The following is a 20,273-nucleotide window of genomic DNA, read 5'->3' as shown; positions in this document are numbered from 1 at the left end:
GGACTAAGGACTTTACCCACAGCTGACCAAGGACCAGTGGGGCTCACTAAGGCTAGGGAAGTGGTTCCGTTACACCCCCAAGGACCAGGTGCAGGATGATCTGGACTTCTGTGCCCCCGATGGAGGAGAGGAGCACCAGAGAAAAAGACCGTGAGAAAATCTGGCCCAGGAAGCCAGTGGAAACTGCTCCTAGTGGCACCAGGAATAAAATGAGTCCAGTGTCATCTTATTCTGCCCAATGGGACTCGTGTTATGGCCCTTTTAAAGGATTTGACTTTTGACCCTAGGATAAAACTGAGCAAGTGGGGCTCCACCGTGTTTCCTAAAATTACTCCCAGGTGTGTCAGCACAAGCTCATGAATTTTCAATGAGCTCGGGAGAGGACATGCTTGTGTCCCACTCCCATAGCTCTCTACAGCCTGCAGACACCATCCCTGGGTCACTAAAGAGGGCCCTGGACCCTAACTCTCAATACCAAAAAAGAGGAACGAGAAGTGCTATTGCACCCTCCAATGGTAGTGGCCTCTCCTCATTCCCTGTACCCATGTCTGGGTTGAGTGGGCCAGCAACCACCCGTATAGCACCTTCCCACATGGAGCAGGAAGGACGAAGAAGACTGAGGGCTCCAGCGTGGCAAGGACAGAGGCAATTGTGCTGGAAGCCAGCTGGGCCACTTGGGAATGCGTCCATCACACCTCCACAACAAATTTGAAGACGGGGTGTCCCAGGGAGTACCATGATGCCTCAGGGGAGGCTTACTTGCATTTCCTCCTTGCATTGTGGTTTACCCAGAATTTGCAGGGGCACCACTTACATGTTTTGAAGTACTCGGAGTCTACAAGAGGAGCCACAAGTCCACCTACTTCCACATTGAAAACTGACCCAAAGTCTGCAGGTTCAAACAAATTATGATTTCCACTTTGATTTTAAAGCATATTTTAAAGAGTCGTCATGGCTGGGCATTTTGTTTTTCAGCTGGAAGTTTAGTGCTCTCTATGGGTTAATTCTAGGGCTCCATTTTATGTTGCATTAAATACAGTGCTTAATTTGTAAAATATGAAGTCCAGGTGCTCAAATGTTTGTCGGTGGCCACACCCACTTCTATCAGCTCTGCCCACTTACTCTATTGGCCCCACCAACATCCTCAACTGGTACTGCTGAATTTTAGTAAGGTAGCCTTCTGACTGCTGCAAATAAGTGAATATAACATCTGCGCCTAGACAATTCACTTCATATAGGGGTCGATTCCGATCCTGGAAAAAAAACGTCCGTATGCTTCGTATCCGGAGCCCTCTCTGTACGAATCGTAAACATGCCGTACAACCCGACGAGTACAATCCGGACCGGGGTATGAGAACGCGATTTGTACGGTCCACGTCAGGTAAGGGCTATTTATACGGAAAAGCACACAATCACATACACACCGTACGGTCCGTACACCCCATGATCGCAGGGGTACGGTGCGTACCCCTGCGATCATGGGGTGTACGCACCATACCCCGCGATCGCAGGGTGTACGCACCGTACACCCAGCGAACATGGGGTACGGTACGTACACCCCATGATCGCAGGGGTACGGTCCGTACACCCCATGATCGCAGGGGTACATTGCATACCCCTGCGATCATGGGGTGTGCGCACCGTACCCGGGGGGGGCCATTCCGTACCTGTTTCGAGGCAAACTTTGCTTCTCCGGATGTATTCGGCTCTCGTAGAAAAAGCGCCGTGCGGTGCGTACCCGACACGAATCGTAATTGCTGGGTCGGAAAAACCAGCCGCGAACCATACGGATGTCGCGTACAGCGGGTTCCGAGGGAGATTCGTACGGGGTTTGATTCATACGGTCTCTGTACGATTCGTACGAAGTCCAGCTTGTGGTACGAATCATACTTCGTCGTACGTACAGGGGGCGTTGCAGGGTACGATACGTAAGGAAAAACGCTCCGTACTGCTATTCGGAGCGTTTTTTCCTGAATCGGAATCGACCCCATAGTGTTATGACTGGTTTAAATATTAGAACCATAAAATGTGATAACTTGTTTTATAGTGCTTGCTAACTGTGGACTTTGTCACATTAAAGCACTGTAAATAGTAAGTGTTACTATTCAGTGGATCTACTTTAGAAGGATCAATGACTAAGTGTGACACTTGCAGATTATACACACACATATATATGCACCCATCTTGAGCATATCTCACTGAGCTATCGTCACACGGAAGGGGTATCAGTCACAGTTCAGGCATGTAACTTATGCTTCACGTATGTCACACTGTGACATACGTTCCGTGAACGTGATGCTGTAGGAAAGAGAGGAGGTGAAGGAGGTGTGTGTTTGGAAAAAAAAAGCAGTCTCCGAGACAATTGTGTAGACAACAGGAGTTTTTAACAATAAATTGATACACAAAAAAGGAAATATGTAAGTGAAATTGTAGGAGAGGGAATGCCGAAAGATCAAACATTTTGAGGAAAATGACAAGGCGATTGCAAGCTAAGAAATGAAAAAAAAGTGATCGCACCTTTCCTCAGTCCTTTCCCTTAAGTAGGTTTAACTGAGCTTGAATAAAACCTAGAACGGAGCACTTCTATTTCCAACATAAGAACCGTTCCTCTACCTTTTTTCAATAATAAATATATTGTTCCATGACACTTCTACTAGCAGGAAAATTATAGACTGTAAGGAAGCCACAGGAATTCATAGGGCTATATTTTTCTCATGTTCCATCAAGCACACAAAGCAATATCTGGATTTGCATAAGTAGTTAATTGTCACAGGAGGGGCGAAGGGCCGACTTTCTGTCCCGCCCCCATTTTTGACACAGGTAAGGTGACCAGATAGTCAAAACTACATTCATCAACATGGAAAAGAGAATTTTGGCGAGGCTCGCAAACCTAAGATCTGCATTTTTCTGGTAATAACACAGGGAAAGTTTCATGCATATTTTACGCAGTCATCTTTGTAGCATAAATTGCTTAGTAATAGAGTTGTTTGTCCCTCTGAGTTGTGTCGAAGCATTACAAGGGCGCAGGCCCACTGTTCAAAAAGGACTCTTAAGCAGTCCATTCTGAACTGGAAACAAAAATAATATACAACTTAAATGAAGCTAAACAGTGTCAGAACACCAGGACAATCTGGGCCATATGACCACAGCGGTACCTAGCCATAATATCGAGAAAAATAATTAGAATGGACATAATATCGAAGTAAAAATATAGAATTGACAAAATATCAAATGGACACAGTATAGTGGTTAAAAATATCAAATTGAAGGTAAGTAATATCGATTGTCAAAATATAGAAGTCAAAATATCGAAGTATATAATATAGGCATTAAAATATATTGAATTTTTAATAATATCGATTTTTTTAAGTGTTTTGTATGTTAGTATATGTGTGAAAAGTGTATATTATTTTTGTCATGTATGTTTAATTTATTTTAAGTAATGAATTTTATGTTATTTGATTTTTTCATAATTTTATTCTGTAGCGAGTTGTGGGTTTATAGGGGAGTAGGGTGGGAAGTCATTTAATTATATTAAATTAAATGTTAATTTTTTGAAATTATTAATTAGTTTTAATGTAATTTTGCTTTTAACTTCTGTAGCGGGTTGTGGGTTTATAGAGGAATAGGGTGGAAAGTCATTTAATTGTAATTAATTAAATATTTGTATTTATTTATTGGTATTCATTTTGAATTTATTGTTAATTAATTTTTAATTGGTAATTCATTTTTATTAATTGATTAATTAATAATTATGTTAATGTTATTAATTTATTTTCCGCAGCGGGTTGTGGTTTTATAGGGGAATTGGGTGGGAAGTAATTTAATTGTAATTAAGTAAAAAAGAATTATTTATTGGTATTGATTTTTAATTTATTGTTAATTAATTTTAATTGGTAATTACTTGTTATTAATTGGTAATTAATTTGTATTGATTAATTGATGATTATGATCATTGTATTAATTTATTTTCCGTAGCGGATTGTGGGTTTATAGGGGAATAGGGTGGGAAGTAATTTAATTGTAATTAATTACATATTAAAAATACTTTTTGTGTATTGATAATTAATTTATTGTTAATTATTAATTGGTATTAATTTTCTTAATTAATTAGTTTTTTTAATTGAAAATTAATTATTTGTTAATTAATTATGAATAGGTAATTAATTTTAAATAACTAATATTTATTTGTATTTCTAATTGATTATTACATAATATTAAATTGGAAAATAATTGTAATTAATTTTTTATTGGTATTGGTATTTCATTTATTTTTATTAATATATTAGCTAATTACTTTCCCTACTGTTAAACTCACTGGAGTGGGAATAGTAATCTTTACCCCTACGCTATCCAACGCTTTCCCTACTGTTGCACTCTCTGGAGTGGGAATAGTCATTTTCAACCCCCCCCGCTATCCAACGCTTACCCTACTGTTGCACTCACTGGAGTGGGAATAGTAATTTTTACCCCCACGCTATCCAACGCTTTCCCTACTATTGCACTCTCTGGAGTGGGAATAGTAATTTTTACCCCAACGCTAACCAACGTTTTCCCTACTGTTGCACTCTCTGGAGTCGGAATAGTCATTTTTACCCCTACGCTATCTAACGCTTTCCCTACTGTTGCACTCACTGGAGTGGGAATAGTAATTTTTACCCCTACAATATGCAACGCTTTCCCTACTGTTATTTTTTATTAATATTACGTCAATATATAGATATGTATTAAAAAAAAATTGTATGTTTTTTTTTTTACTTACATTAACTATTTATTAATGTTAAGGTTATTTAAGTATTTTAAGTATGTTTTAGTTATTTATATTTATTATTTCATTAATTTTAAATTACTTTTAAGATATTTAATAAAATTCGATATTTTGACTAATTATATTTTTTACAACGATATTTTTGATTCGATATTTTTGTACTTACCTGTTTGCAGATAGAAATTTGATATTTTCGCATTCTATATTTTGTCCACTACATTTTGGTAGGTCGATATTTTGGCATTCAATATTCTGTCAGTGATCTGACTAAGGCATCAGAAGGACTTGCAGGCGAAGGCAATCAGGTGACTCTCTGTGCACATGTGCCATATGTCTTATTTGGTTTGCATAATATATCCAGAATACGATTCTCAGTGTGTGCATCAAAGTTCGAATAGATTCAGTGTTTAGATAATATCCGAGGAAATGTCCATAAAAAAGTACACAAGGGAAAACTTCAGGACTCTGTTTCATAGTTACCATGGGGTTCAGTCCTATGAACAGGAAGATAAGGCTGACCCAAAGTGGTACCCACTTTATAAAGGACCGTCATTTTAAATGCATCCTCAAGCAACATTGATACCTACGGTAGATGTATCCTGAAGAAGTGTCAAACCAAAGTACCAAATCGAATGCTGGCAAATGGTAAAAAGCTTTTATGAAATCTGCGCACTACAAAAAATTCATTTACAAAAACAAATTGTGATTGAATATATAAGAAAATTGTACACTTCCTGAGTTCCTGCAGCTGTCATGTCTGGAATAGGAAGTAATATGCTTGAGGGTCACAGTTTCTCCTCGTTGTTTTGCTTCTGTATTCATCTGCTCTTTTTAGTCACTTCATCCTCTTTTTGTGTCCACAATTTGTCATGCAGATTTTATCTTACAAGCTAATCAATTTCATCTTTTGTAATTATATTTCACTGCATATTGACTGGATTATATTGAATGAATATTTTCTCACTTTGTTGTTCTAATCATTTGTCCTTTCATGTATGTGATGGAAATGAGGGGGTACACCTCCTACGATTGCATTTACAACCATAAAGTGGCAGCAAATAATGTTAGGACCTTATTTTACGTTCTGCCCATGTCCATCTGTGATGCGCAGGCCTTCACCACAGAGCTGAGGAGCTTCCTCTGAAAAAAATGAAGGGAAGTGTAATACATTGTATTATTGTTTTAACCAAGTACAAAACAATGTATAATATAAATCTGAATTCATTTAAAACATTTATTAATAACCTTTAATAATCAAATAACAGTTTACAGGACAATAATCAACACAAATGTATATTTAATTATAAAATCATGTAACATATTATTTTAATGTATAAGTAAATAACTCCTCAACGCAAATATATATTTATTGTAAAATCATTTAACATATTATTTAAAAGCATAAATATTATTTGTAACCAATGATTTACAAAAATACTTGCTCTCACTAACATGTTTATTTTATGTAATAAGTGAAATATGCTAAAAGGTATATATTTAATTAATCAAATGTCTTATTTTTTTCAAAATTAGTTTTATTGTGTTTTATAAACAATCACGACACATTGAAGAAATGATATAATATAACCAGATCAGAGAGTAACCAGCGCCCAGTATAAGCCACAACACCACATAATATATGGGAAGAATGGCAAATTAACGATTAGCGAGGTACGATTAAGGCAGTCTGACTGGCCATCCACGGTCCTCACACTCCATTTACATTCTGTCTTCTCCTCTGCAGGATATATGTCCATCCCTCAAAACCAGTCTGCAAGCAGAGGGGTATGCGCTTCTCCACCAACGGCTATGCCTCTCTTAGCAAACAGAAACCCAAGGCCTGCCAGCGTTGATTGGTACCTTGAATCTGTCCACCCCTCTATTATACTCAACAGCGACACCTTGGGGTATGGTGCAGATTTCCAATAAGGCATCATGTATTTATTGACTGAAAGTGTCTTTGAATGGCCTGACATTCCCATATCCTGTGGTAAAAGATGCCTACCTCCTGTCCGCAACTCGTGTGGGCCAGAACGCTCCCCTGTCCCATATTCAAACTTGAGCTAAAGTAAATTTTATGAAAATAATTAAATTGCATAAATTTAAGGTAGGAGGGGATAGCCAGATCCTGGGTTGCCATCTTGGCCTCCAGCCAGTCATCATCATCCATCTTAACCACCTCTGGTACCCATGAAGTCCTAAGCTCCCTGAGCAGCTCTGGAGTATACAGAATCATAAGGGGAGGGGAGTTGGCCTAACGGCTAGGGCACTCGACCTCGGTCCTGGGGATCTGGGTAACGACGCCAAAAACCTCCTGTGAATCTGGACAAATCACTTAATCTCCCCGTGCCTAAAATGAATGCGTGTCCTCCTGTAACGTAACTGGTGCTATGTAAAGCGCTCTGATAGTTCGCGCTATATAAAACTCTGCAAAAAAAATAAAAAATCAAGGATGTATACAGTCTGGAAATCCCATTGCGCCCAAGGGCTCCATAGCCAGCTTCACTTCGGAGGGAGGGGGGTATAATGCGGTATTTCCTCTAAATTCACCCTTCTATATTGTGAAGACGTGGTGTGGCGGGGCTGTAACTGTCTACAAAAACGGTGCTTGTACAGCTGGGATTCATCTACAAATTGCTGGAAAGATTGTATCTGGTCTCCTGCCCCCACGTGCCCCAAACTCGCTGCCACCTGATTGGGATCCTTGTGATGTGTGGTAATGTATGGGGTAAGGGCATTCTACAGCCAGGCCAGAGTCTGTGGCTTCTCAAGAATGCCCAACTCCATTATTACTGTTGAATCGTGCCAGTCCTCAATCAGCCACTTCCCTACCGGGACCAACTGTGTCATACAGTATCATAATCAAAGATCTGGTACCCCCAGTTCACCCTCATATACTGATTATATATCTTGAAGGATACTCAGGGGTGTTTTCTGACCACATTATACTGCAATTCCGAAAAGCGTGTAGGAGGGAGGATTTTGGAGTAGTGGCGCAGCACATACAAATATCTAGAAAGAATAAACATTTTATAAAGAACCACCGTACCCATTATGGAAAGCAGGACTAAGGCCCATGCTTCTGGGGCATAAAAAAGTTCTTACATTTAAAAAAAAGTAAACGTTTCATGTATTTTTCATTAATTTATTATTCAATTATTAGATAATTATTATAATTCTATATTATAGTTACTATACATAACTTGAAAATATAAACTATCCTTGTTTAATTGTTGAAATAATGTTCTTATTTAACCTTGGATCCTATGGGGTTTTATTTTAATTACCTGCCTCCAGTGGTTTCTTTTGGGAGTATATTGCAGTTCCCGTGAGTGGTCATGTGTTGTAGGTAACACACTCCAAGGCTTGGATGCAGTACATTACACCTGTTTTGACACCTTTAGGCTCTCTTAACTTTAGAAGTGTGTTTTGTGAATGTGTCTTACTGTTTTGTGGGTGCATTTCCCTCCCAAACCCTGGTTAAACTTCCAAAGACTCCTCTCACTGAGCGGTATTTCACACTTTTCAGCCAGTCCCTTCCGTCCCTCCCACACTCACTACAAAAAGTATACCCACGTGTCCGGAGCTCTCCGCCTCTGGGCTTAGGTTAGTGAATTGCATTTTGCAGTAAATAAATAATATTACTGTCATACAACTGTATGCATTACAAACGGCATTTTGTGAATAGGTCTATTGTTTCTTTATGTCCCCCCTGTCACAGCCCTGGATTGCTCACTGTGCCTTTGACGTGCAGTGGTCCTTCACACCCGGCTAGTGCCCTGAGCGACAAAATCCAAACCTGCTGTCATCTTCAAATGATGTGCATAGTCCATAAAGCAAATGAGGATGAACGAATTGGAGAAAAAAGTGAAATCGCAGCAACACATCAACCAGAGTGGCAGCTTGTTTCATGACACGCTAGGGGGTAGGGGCACAAAACCTACCAAGGGACCAAGCGAGTAACAGAATAAAATCACTTGTTCGTGACAAAAGCCATCGGAAACATCTACAGTCTGGGAAATATGCGGAAACACGCAGCTTCTTAAAGGGCTAACACTCCACGCGAAATGCAAAGGCGGCGTGGGCTCAGGAAAAGCTTCACGCAGCTCATTCTCAAATATAAGATGCCCTCTCCGCAGACTTACAGAAAGTGCTGTGAAGCAGGTTTATACTGGCAGTGGCCAGTATAGGGCACTATTAGCAAAATAAATATCAGAGCATATCAACGTATTCCCTAATTTCGTGTATGCCACTCATGCTTTCTGGTCTATCCTTTCTTTTTCCGTGGTCATTATGTTCTGGTCTGTGTCATCCAGAGTACCAGGGATTCTAAAGTGTCCTCTCTTTTCCATATTGGACAGTTTCTCCTTCACTCTAATTTGCTGTGAGTCTCTGAATCGTTGTGTTTTATTCCTCCGTTAAACTGGATATTTTATTCCTCTGCGTCCTGGAGGAGTGTGTCTTCCTTCATGTGCAACGATGTTACTACACCTAGGTCGGGAAACATCATTTACCACGAAGGCATTACCACTACTAACATTTACCACGTGACACTTACCACGCAGGGTGCCTTCCACGCAGGGTGCCTTCCACGCAGGGTGCCTTCCACGACGTCTTTACCACGGGCTGGGGGGGAGATGTGGTATTCCTTCGAGTCGTTCTGCGTGGGCTTGGGGGGCAGAGGGGGGCTGGGGGGGGTCTCCCCCCCCAAAAATAACAAGCGGGGGGCAGAGGGGGGCTGAGGGGGGTCTCCCCCCCAAAAAATAACAAGCAGTTTACTTTAAAAAAAAAAACGAACATAATTTTAAAAGAAAAAGGAAAGAGCCTCCCCCAAAGACGTGCCGTGTACGTCAAAAAAACAGTCCTTTTTTTATTTTGGTATACGTGTTTTGACGCTTGTTTCAATGGAGGATGGAAGTAAGGGCTCGTAGAGAAAGACGTGCAGGTAAGACGTTTCTAGGCGTAGTAAAATCCTACGTTGTAAATACCAGCGTGGTAAAGCCACTTGCGATGTAAAATTCGCGTGGTAAAGCCATGCGTGGTAATTGAAATCGTGGTATAATCATATATTCACCTAGGTCAAGTAAACAACATGCACTTCAAGTAAAATGGCAACGTTGTTAAAAAAAATTTAACACCTCAAGTAAAAAAACAAAACATACCAAATAGGGTTTCAGAGAATGATGAGGCGCCCCCCACGCCTAGAGGAGGGTCACCCTTAGTAGCGCCACGCGACCGGGCTCCCATTGGGGGTCGGTAAGGAGGGGGACTGTTGGTGACATGAGGGGTTTGGGATGGACTTCTGACGAAACGAAACCGAATCCTAAGTTTAGGGTATTTAGAGCAGTGTCTTAAGGGTCTCGTCCTCTTTGTCTCCCTGGACCCTGGATGTAGCTGCAGGAGTGTCGGCAACCACCCACCCACCCGACAATAAAGAAAGGCGGCGGAGCGCTGACAGTTAACAGCAAAGGGAAGGCATTACAATGGTCGTTCAGTGACTGGGGGGACCCCAGGAGGGGGTAGGATTGCAATGTGCTGTAGGTTGGTGGGGAGGAGGGACTGGCCTGACGGTGGTCCTCAACTCTACTGCCCTAACCTGCCACTATGGACTGAGGTGAATCTTGGGGAGGCTGCCTGTGTTCAGGTACCCCGGAGGGCCGGTGAGCTATGTGGTGCCCTGGATTTCAAGTCGGAATTTCAAGTTTTGTAACTGTTTGCTGTAGAGCGATGGGGCCGGACAGCGCAATGTGCGCAGCTGAGCATTCAAGTGTATGGTCAACTTGATACAATGGTGAACTGTAATGTCAATTTTAATTCCTTACTGCCTCGCCATGATGATGACACATGAGTGTGATGCCATGTATAATCATATATATATATATCCAGGTAGGATATGGAGTGTGATGCTATGTATAATCGTATATATATATATATATATATATATATATATATACACAGCCGCGGCCCGTTGAGGGAGTTGCGGTGGGGCAGGCAGGCGGGGCGGGGGAGGGCCAGGGTGGGGGGTGATAAACAACGGAATCTGGATAATTGCAGGTAAATAAACAATTAAATTAATAAAACGAATTTCGTAGCGCGCCCTGCATCGCATTTTGTGATGCAGGGCACGGAACGAAATTCATTTTATTAATTTAATTGTTTACTTACCTGCAATCATCCAGATTCCGGTGTTTCTCACCCCCCACCCTGCTCCTCCCCCGCCCCGCCTGCCTGCCCCACCGCAACTCCCTCAACGGGCCGCGGCTGTATATATATCTTCAAGTAGGATACTGGTACTCTCTTTCTGGATTATGGAGAATTTCCTGATTTGATGTGAATAAATTATACGCCTTGGTCAATATAACTTGGCCGTGAGAATTTGTGGGTACATTAACATATTTGGGCATGGCAGTGTCGGGGCGGTGGAGGATGATAAGAAGTGGTGGGGTTGAGAGAGAGTGTCACGTTGTGCGCGCACTGAAAGAACGTACACCCTTCAAACATGGTTGCCCGATTTGAGGTCTCAGAGAGTGAGGTAATGCATCCATTGAGATGACAGAAGGATGCTGTGGTCCTACACCACTGAAGAAAGGTGTCTTTCTGGGTACAATGGTATGAGCATGTTACTATCAGCAATGATGACTCTGTAGTCTAAAATGAGTCCTGATCATCACTTCGTTTATCATTTGAGAAGGAGTGATTGTGCTCAGAACAAGGCAGCTTTAGCATCTATAGTATTCATGTGTTGGACCCCAGTGAGAGTCAAGTGTGGCCGCTATTTTTGTCTATAATGGAATGAATTAAAACATCTACAGTGACCTGACTCATCATTTGTGGTGAACTTCTTCAAAGGAAACCTTTTGATTGGCTGGATTGCGGATTACGCACAAAGGAGCAGAGTAACTTAAGAGTGGTGTGCGTCGGTGTACTTGTTGGACTTTGGGTCTAGCCTGTCTTTACAGTTATAGCGGATCTACACCCGAGGGGGCAGGTCTCGTGACACCATGAGAGCACCCAGATGATATGTAACGGAACTGTAACTGGTGAAGAATTACTATACTAGACTATAATAGATGGGCAAATCGTTTAGCATACCCACATTGTCTTTATGTTTAAAAGAATCTTTCAGATCTTATCCATTGTGAGATAAGACTCCAGTGATTTCTGGTACTCGCAGACTTTCATGACATACGTTTCAGTAGTCAGGTGTTGGTAAGCAGTGGTTGTCAGTTTCCATCAGTCTCCATGGGGGTTCAGCAGTTGATCTTCCTTGAAGGTTTTCTTTATAATTTTTAGTTTTAGTTGTTTCTCCATCCTTTGAGGATACAAAATGTTGTATATACACATTCCTTGTCTTCTTGATTGTTTTTTAGGTTTACAAGGTGTTTGTTTTGTTAATATCATATAAGTTTCTTAAAATAAGACTGAATAATGAATTGCATCATCCTAAGAATGAAATGTCTTTGTGAATACATGAATTTGCCGTTTTTTATTATCACTTTTGATTAAATTGTTTAGTTATTAATTAATAATCAATATTCTAGGTGTGTATATATAATATATATTGGTAACCACTATGTTGTCTTATGCTTCAAATAGCTTATTTGCAATAGACGGTCCCCTGATGAAGGCAGTAGTGCCAAAATGTACGCAGTTTACATCTACCGCTTGCCTCTATCAAGTTTTCATCTACTGCTTGCCCCACCTAATATGTCAAGAATGAGGAAAATGAGTATTTATTGTGTCAATGTGATCATTTATTTTACTTCATTTCATCCTTGTACATAACGTTTGTATTTATTGATGTTGTTGTCATTTTTTTGTTAATAATATATATTTTCTATAAACAAAATCCAACAAAATGAACTAAAAAGAGATTTAAAAATAAACAAAACTATATATTTCTTTAATAATAAGTGTTGATTTTTTGTATGGTTTGTAGTGTGGTTACTGTTTCATTACACCTAGAATATTTTCTTGTGGTTATATAGAAGCTTGATATTGGTTTCTTTACTCACTTAGTTTTGTCCCTGCGCATAGCAAGCATATTGGTTTGGCAGGGGTCCCCTTCTTACAAAAGTTCAGCCATTCACTCAGCAGCAAGGGTGCCTTTACTGTGCCGCAAACCACCAGACCCTGGTTGCTAACAATGCTTATCTCAAGTTGAGGAAAACCCCTAATGCTTCCATAAAGTTTATGATTAAACTATGTATACATCCGAAGCATCTAACATATATGCTAGTTCATAGTTATCTTTGAAAGTTATCGGGCTGTAGATAGATATCAGAGTGAGTTGGCACAGAATTCTGATTTTCGAATAGCCAACACATGGTGCCATCATATACTGAGCCATGCCAATGGCTTGCCTTAAAGCGAGGCTACCTATGAGTTAAAAGGCGGCTGTGAAAAAAAGTTTTAAAGGGTGTTGCCCTGATATTGAGCATGACCTGCAGACATGGATTCTGAATGAAGGCGACTGTGTCAACAGTACAGCGGCATACGCCCACTTCAGATGTATTGACATTTCCAAATCAAATACAGGGTTGACCGAAATTTATAGAGTTTCTCTGGTCAAACAAAATGAAGGCACATGCATGGGGAAATATTTCGCTAGGTAAGGTTAACTGTTCATATTTTAATCTATTATTGTGTTTATAAATATTTTGGTTAAGCTCGATCCCAGAGGCCTTTATGGTGACGAGGGATACAATGCACAAATTGAGGTCTATACTGAGAAAAAAATGCAATCCCCAGATAATATGTTGAAACTAAAATAGCGAGTTATGCCTTCGCTCGAGTTTGTAGGCAAAACATGATTTTAGTAAAAAAAACAGATTTTACGCCCACATCGGTATCACGAGTAATGCGCAGTAGTGCTTGTGGTGTCTGAGGGCCTCAGTGCGGAGATTACATATAATGGTATTTAATTCTAGTCTACTCAAATGCCTTTGTTTATTTATTTATTTATAAAGCTTCGGTCATCATGAAAGCACTTACACATAGGAGCGATCCTGTTAATCGCGATATATGCTGTATTTCCTGGTACTGCGCATATCTCAAATATGAGGTCAAACCTGTCAATATTTATCAGAGGAAAAATGTCCTGAATTTACCAGAACATGGGAATTTTGGAGCAGTAAGCAGCATAATCAGAAAATTATTCCACCTAAACTCATATGTTAGTGGCATTTATCGCACCCCATGCATTTCTATTGGGTGAGTTGAGCCGGGTTTTTTCAGGTGCAATAGTACACGGATTGCGGTGCCACTCATGATGGGGCCATGGTAGAGAAGTCACCAGGTTCATAGCAGGAGACGGGCTCAAAACCCCTCTGAGTTGCAGTCACACCTGAGTGTGGGTTCAAAAACACACTCCGAGCTCTGGCCACACCAGAGGGCTTGAATCTGCAGCATCGCGCTCTCTAAACTCGTGTTTTAATAGCCTTTCAATGAATGACTCGGCAACCCTTCTACTCTGCATCACAAGCCGCAAATGACTTGTGTAAATGACATATTTCTTAACAGGACATTGTGCCTGGATCCTAATTCATTAACTATGTTTTCCTTCCTCATGTCATAGAAGGATAAATTGACTCTTTAAACCTGCCTTAATGGGCTAATGGACTTTTTCGCGTTTCCTACATAAATTATTAAACATTTTATTCTCCCTCCCTACCAGGATTGGCCGCTGTTTTAAGTGCATTGTCTTCAGAAGCCTCGAGTGGCTGCGCACGGTTCTTTGCCGACGTCCCCTGGGGCTGCCTGAAAAACATGATGTTCTCTGAAGGTTTGGTGCCAGGCGTGGAAGGTTTCTGACAAGTTGTATGGTATGAATCTTTCAAAAGGAACTCCTTTCCACTGTGCAATTAATAGAACAGCCTGCATGTGGGGGTAGAGATGCGGGGGTGGGGAGAGAAGGTAGGGAGAGTGGACAGAGTAGAGAACAAGCATTAACAGAGCCATTAGCAACTCATATATTTAGTTTCTGTATGGAACATGCAGACAGAGGCTCACATGCAAATATAAAGCATGCCCACATGCATGTAGACCAACCCTTCCAGATACACATTTGTCCAAAAGATGTGCTCCACCCATTACGTCCTTGTCCATCTTCCTCGTCCATGTCCTTACCAAACGAGTAAATTTTTTTGCAACAGTTTTTGCCTACCCAAGCAACACTTCAACAAAAGCCATTTCAATATGGCTTCCTCCTACTCCCCGTGAACCCTCTTCTCAGCGTCGAATTGGTAACGTGGGCATTCTGGCAATGCCTGAGGGGCCGGTGTCCGAATATTCCTGCTGTGAGCTGCTTTTTTGAGCAGTCTGGGGGACCGATTTGGTTGGTGTCTCTATTGTTCGAACAGCCAGCGGCCCAGTGGGTGTCTGAGTGGCCTTTCTAGAGGCAGATGGGCGCTCATTACCTCCTGTTTAACAACAGGCAGAGGTATCACTCCCTTTGCCTAGCTGGCACATTCCCTTTGTCTATGTGCATATATTGAGCGGGGGCAGGGGCCCGAGTAGAAGTGGCCTCATTTGTTTCCAGCTGTGTTTCAGCAGTGTAAACTAACGTGTGCATTATTTAACCCCTTCACTGCGGCGGCTATTCCGCCGCAGTGCTAAGGGGGCAGGGCGGCCGCGCGGCGGCCGCATGCTGGCCGCGGTTGAGCTGTGCTCATGACAAAGCGGTTCTGTCATGGCCCCGCCCGCTCAATGGAACATCCAGCGCAGGCGCAGAATTCACGCCACGCAGGCGCGCCGAGCGGGCCGTGACGGAACCGCTCCGTCATCAGCACAGCGCGACCGCAGCTGATGACGGAGTGGTTCCTTCACCAGCAGAGGAGGGGTTAAAACCCCCTGCTTTTTTTATAAGATTACGCCGAAACAGTCGGTTGAGGAATGACATTATGCAAATGCGGGCCGATTTTTTGCTTGCCCAGGCCGATTTTCATTCCCAATCCAACCCTGCTCTTCTCCTTGAAAAGGAGGATGTCAACCTCCTTACTTCCTGAGATTTGCTTTCTGTCAAATTGGGCGAAAGACTTGCCTATCGGAGCGAGTGTTCAAATGTAAGTAGTTTTTTACGCCAGACTTTCATGTTCATTCATATGTAACTTTAGGGGTTTGCTTTAGTAGGTCTCATCATCAAATCTAGTTTTGAAGGCCACCGCCTGATTCAAATATGGCGGCAGCATTGCAAGACCCTCAGCACCGGGATACCTTCACAAGTGATTAGCCGCGGTTTCTATAAATCCCGCTTGATTGATTGCAAGTATATGTGTGACTTTTATTTTGGCTACACTTCAACAACATAAACTAGAAACTGGTCACCTTAAATACCATATTTTTTACTGCAACTATGATGAGGAGGTGGGGGGGAGTTTAAAAAAAAAATTCAGTTACCTGCCGGCCGGCTGACCGGCCACCGCCTCTCCTCTGTGCTCTCTGTCCTCTCCGTTTCTCTTCCTGGCTTCTCCTGTGCAATTAGGAAGCACCCGGGCTCCCCATAGCCAATAACAAAACTGAAATGTAACATTGTGATTGGTCTGAGTGCTGTGGTTCGGTGCTCAGCCAGGGAATGGGAGCCTGGGCATGTTCTCCACCCAGGCTGTAATGCAGCCTGGTTGGAGAACATGCAAAGTGCGCTTGACTGTTTGGCCAGCCCAAGAGGGCTGGGCCAACATTCATGCGCCCTTGCATAGTGCCCACCACTCCCCACTGCTCTGAGAGCAGAGAGGATCCGCCCGCCCCGCCAAGACGCCACAGCAGGAACAAATAAAATTATAATAATGTCTAGTAATTATCATTTTATTTTTCCTTTTTTTGCACTGTGAAAAGCAGTGGGGCGACGCTCCTCCACCTTAACGGAGGAGCTGCCACTGCTGCCTTGGGATGGTTAATGTGTGTCTGACCGATGAGTGTGTGACTGCCGGCAGGGTTCATGGTTGCTGGAGACAGATATGCGTTTGCTTCAAAATCTTATGCCAGCACCACAAACCCCTGCTTGTAACCTCCTCTGTCTGGATTTCTCCATGTGCAAGGGTTAATGGTGGTGCTGGAGCTGTGGGCCAGACAGTGGATGTCGGGCTACCCCTCTGCGCAGGAGCCGCCTGTGAAGTATAGGGTTGGATTTCACTCTGTCCCATCTGCAACAGCTTTGGTTTCTCCCACACCAGTGTTTGTAAGTACATCAGATCAGTGTGCCAGTGTTCTTTGATGACACCTCAGCTCAGGACATAACCAGCTAGTCGCAAAGCACCTCAGGTTCGGGCTTTCAGGCACTTCCACAACATGTCCCATCAACCGTCCTGCCTTATGTGAGGTGAAGCCGGGGCTCAGCACAGTCCTGTCCATAAATCACTTTGATCCTAACTAGAGAAAGATCTGTCAGAAAGGTTAGTCAGAAGGCACTACACTCAGAATAATTAGTTTTGATAACATGCTTCATACAACAGTGTCATTCTGAAGCTCTGTAAATGATGTATTTTTCTCAGGCTCGTCATTACTCAGTTAGTTAATGCACTTACTGGAGTCCTGTTTCAAAGTGTAATTTCCAGTGGCAGGTTTGAAACTTCATCAAGTAGCTTGGAGGGTTAATGTGCCTGTTGCCAGTACATTAAATACAATGTTTGGTCAGACATGTGTATGTTAGGTACGATAGATCAGTTGGTTACTGATTTTGTTGCTTACCGCTTACCGAAACCGAGTGGAACTTGTAGCAAGTTACAGTTGAGGTAAAAACTCAGTGAGTTATGCAGCCAATGGAAACAGCTGCAGGTAACTTGCAAGGCAGAAGTTTGTATCCTTGCTGGTTTTTACTGATTTACTTCATTTGGTGCTTATTACAAGTAGATAAGAGCAGTGTCCCAGGGTAGATACCACTGTGGGCATTTACAGGTTTTTCGGTCTCTCAATCTGGAATTTTTCCAGGCCTGCAAATACCGGATCATTACACAACCAATGCCGTAGTTTCTGAGGCGTTTCTCAATTTTTGATCTGTAGACAAACATGGATGAACCACACGTGCTTCCAGGAAAACTCTAACCTTTAGAGGCTTTCAAACTTGTCTCAGTCTTACGCCTTAAATAAAATAGCCCCTCTCTGATCCATATACATTAAGACAGCACATGACCCACAAACATTTAACACACATGAAAAAAGAGTGGGGAAGGCGAGATGGCACCTCACGGGCGCACCACCAATGGGACCCCTGGCTGGTACTCACCAGGATGGCCCTGTTCTCATCATTGGTGCCATCAAGCCTTAACGGAAACGTGTCTAAACCCAGGGTGGGGAGACAGTGAAGGGTGCAGTGGACACAACTTATATGTGACAAAACTCACAACATTAGACATATAACATACAACATGTAAGTTACTGTGCAACTAGAACCAAAAAAAACCTTTACTCGTGTTCTATTCTTTGTTGCAAACAGTGTACACATAAGTATAAAAAAGAGGGATGTGAATACTACCCATCGATTCACACCCTACTTACAGCCGACATGTTTCATTGCCTTGGTTTTTATCAGGCAATTTCCTCAGGGCAAACCAATAGATGCCACTGCATAAGCCACTGGCCGTAATATGCCTTTAGTTGGCTCTGTTTCTCATACCAGCCACGAGGAATATAAAAACCGGGATGCAGCTCCCATAGGTAAGCATGCTCCAATCTCCCTTCGATTATAATACAGTGGAGAATACTCGTCCGGCGTCTTCTCAGCACTCGAACGAGTACTGAGAAGACGCCGGACGAGTATTCTCCACTGTATGATAATCACTTTGATCCTAACTAGAGAAAGATCTGTCAGAAAGGTTAGTCAGAAGGCACTACACTCAGAATAATTAGTTTTGATAACATGCTTCATACAACAGTGTCATTCTGAAGCTCTGTAAATGATGTATTTTTCTCAGGCTCGTCATTACTCAGTTAGTTAATGCACTTACTGGAGTCCTGTTTCAAAGTGTAATTTCCAGTGGCAGGTTTGAAACTTCATCAAGTAGCTTGGAGGGTTAATGTGCCTGTTGCCAGTACATTGAATACAATGTTTGGTCAGACATGTGTATGTTAGGTACGATAGATCAGTTGGTTACTGATTTTGTTGCTTACCGCTTACCGAAGCCGAGTGGAACTTGTAGCAAGTTACAGTTGAGGTAAAAACTCAGTGAGTTATGCAGCCAATGAACGAGTGCTGAGAAGACGCCGGACGAGTATTCTCCACTGTATGATAATCGAAGGGAGATTGGAGCATGCTTACCTATGGGAGCTGCATCCCGGTTTTTATATTCCTCGTGGCTGGTATGAGAAACAGAGCCAACTAAAGGCATATTACGGCCAGTGGCTTATGCAGTGGCATCTATTGGTTTGCCCTGAGGAAATTGCCTGATAAAAACCAAGGCAATGAAACATGTCGGCTGTAAGTAGGGTGTGAATCGATGGGTAGTATTCACATCCCTCTTTTTTATACTTATGTGTACACTGTTTGCAACAAAGAATAGAACACGAGTAAAGGTTTTTTTTGGTTCTAGTTGCACAGTAACTTACATGTTGTATGTTATATGTCTAATGTTGTGAGTTTTGTCACATATAAGTTGTGTCCACTGCACCATTCACTGTCTCCCCACCCTGGGTTTAGACACGTTTCCGTTAAGGCTTGATGGCACCAATGATGAGAACAGGGCCATCCTGGTGAGTACCAGCCAGGGGTCCCATTGGTGGTGCGCCCGTGAGGTGCCATCTCGCCTTCCCCACTCTTTTTTCATGTGTGTTAAATGTTTGTGGGTCATGTGCTGTCTTAATGTATATGGATCAGAGAGGGGCTATTTTATTTAAGGCGTAAGACTGAGACAAGTTTGAAAGCCTCTAAAGGTTAGAGTTTTCCTGGAAGCACGTGTGGTTCATCCATGTTTGTCTACAGATCAAAAATTGAGAAACGCCTCAGAAACTACGGCATTGGTTGTGTAATGATGTATTGAGTGGAGGGCGCCGTAGTTTTGTTTTTCCCTCTATACTCCTTGGTGTTTTCACTGCAAATACCGGAAGCAGTAATCTTGGCTCTTGAACTCTGGATACGGATCTGACAGAGTAGTTAATGCTCTATTACTTACCGGTAATCTTCATTACTCCGGGTCCCGTTGTCCTCGTCCCATTCATTAACATATTGGAGATAACCATCTCCCGACAAAAAAAAAGAGCAGAGGCATGCTGGGACTCTAATACTGCCCCTCCCACCGGGAGTACATAAGCCATACTTACCCAGCATCCCGTCTGTACAAACAAGCCCAGACAGGAAGGCCGGTCGCCCGGGAGAGAGGAAGAGGTGTATGAATGGGACGAGGACAACAGGACCCGGAGTAATGAAGATTGCCGGTAAGTAATAGAGCATTACCCCCAGGTCTCTTATGTCCTCGTCCCATTCATTAACATATTGGAGAATACCAAAGCAGAACCCCGGTTTTCCGAAACCACAAGCAAACACAGGAAAACACACCAAACACAGCAACCCAAGGGA

This window comes from Lissotriton helveticus, chromosome 5_1 (assembly GCF_964261635.1).
Source record: "Lissotriton helveticus chromosome 5_1, aLisHel1.1, whole genome shotgun sequence".
Classification (NCBI taxonomy): domain Eukaryota; kingdom Metazoa; phylum Chordata; class Amphibia; order Caudata; family Salamandridae; genus Lissotriton; species Lissotriton helveticus.
The sequence above is the reverse complement of the archived record's forward strand: the minus strand, read 5'-3'. Positions refer to the sequence as shown.